The sequence below is a fragment of the Aplysia californica genome, unplaced genomic scaffold (genome assembly GCF_000002075.1).
Source record: "Aplysia californica isolate F4 #8 unplaced genomic scaffold, AplCal3.0 scaffold00081, whole genome shotgun sequence".
Taxonomy (NCBI): domain Eukaryota; kingdom Metazoa; phylum Mollusca; class Gastropoda; order Aplysiida; family Aplysiidae; genus Aplysia; species Aplysia californica.
Window position 1 is genome coordinate 130,253 of NW_004797351.1, and position 1,610 is coordinate 131,862.

Here is a 1,610-nt window from a genome sequence, read left to right on the forward strand (position 1 = left end):
GAGAGAGAGAGAGAGAGAGAGAAAGAGAAAAGGAAGAAGAGACCATACGTGCAAATGAGCACATTGAATAATGAGTGTCTGAAAGAGAAAATAAAAGGTAAGTTACATCATCATAGAAAGAATAAAGAAAGAAAGACTGGTAGTGAGAAAGAAAAAAAAAGACAGAGCGTCTCTCACATAGAGAAATGGAATTTATTCATGTGTAATATGTCACGTTGACCTTAGCAACATCCGCTTCAGTAATGATAAAATGGTCACTTCTTTTTCGAAGTGCTTCCGTGACGTCTTTATCTATGCATATCTATTTCCAAAGTGGAGCTTTTGTACGGGAGAATGCGTGTTGGTTTGAGAGTTATGTGTGTGAATGTACGTATGTATGTTTGTGTATGTGTGTGCACGCGCAGGTGTGTGTGCACGCGCAGGTGTGTGTGTGAGTGTGCGTGTGTATGTGTGGGTGTGCGTGTGTGTGTGTGTCTGTCTGTATGTATGTATGTCACAATGTACATTCTGCATTATTCAGTGCTTAGAACATCCAAGGGATTAGGCGCTACATTATATCTTTTATATCTTATTCCTTTTTTAATTAATTCCATTGCACTTAGTGGCACACATTTTACTGAGTTTTAACTCTGCTGAGCTGGCATACATTTAATTGAGCTTTAACTCCGCTGAGCTATGAAGCGGATGGCATCACTTTGAATCCTCAGTGAGTGGTGCGTTTATGAACGTCTATTGTATGTGGAATTTTCGAGGCAGTCCACCTACTTGGCTTGGTTCTATCGGAGATTGACTTGTAATTTGGAGACGCTGTCTTTTGAATAGGCTTTCAATGTTGAAAATGGGGCTAGGGGCCTGAATCCTACTCACAATAGCATTGCACTGCGCAAAGAAGTTTAACTTGCCTAGTTCATTTAGGTACACAACCTACTTTCCAAAGTCCCTTAGCCACAAGCCACAAACATCTTTATCCTCAGCAGATCTAAATCACCGTAAGATCATTTTAAGAAGAGCCGCATCACTAAACAAAATTATCAACTCTTACTGAAATTAGCTCTCAAGGGAAATATCGTAAATTTTGCTTTATGTTAAATGCGGTGCACAATTGTTCAGCATCCTCCCCATTTTCCAAAATCTACATAGAATCTAAGGGTGGCAGGAATTCTGGCTCAAGTACTCATTGTTTCTGATTCGGTGATTTTAACTTTGCATGATACAATGTATAGTCCGCTAGTAGAATTACTATTAATTAAGGACCGTTCACAAAGGACGTCAAGTTTTGTCAACTTTTCACCGACCCCCTCTGAACTGACGTTTAAGACAAAGGTTTATAAAAAGGCGGAAAAAATGCTTCGTGACCATAGCCACCCGCTGACATCGGAATTTCAACTATCGCCCAGCAGTAAACGATATATTTCCAAAAAAGCAAGTACAGACAGATATAGAAATTCATTCGTACCAACTGCAGTGAGGTTATTGAACGCACAGTGCTACAAATGAAACAGAGAGAGAGAGAGAGAGAGAGAGAGAGAGAGAGAGAGAGAGAGAGAGAGAAAGAGAATGTTTTACGGAGCGAGTTGTCCCAGCACATGGGACATATATTTACTTGGCCT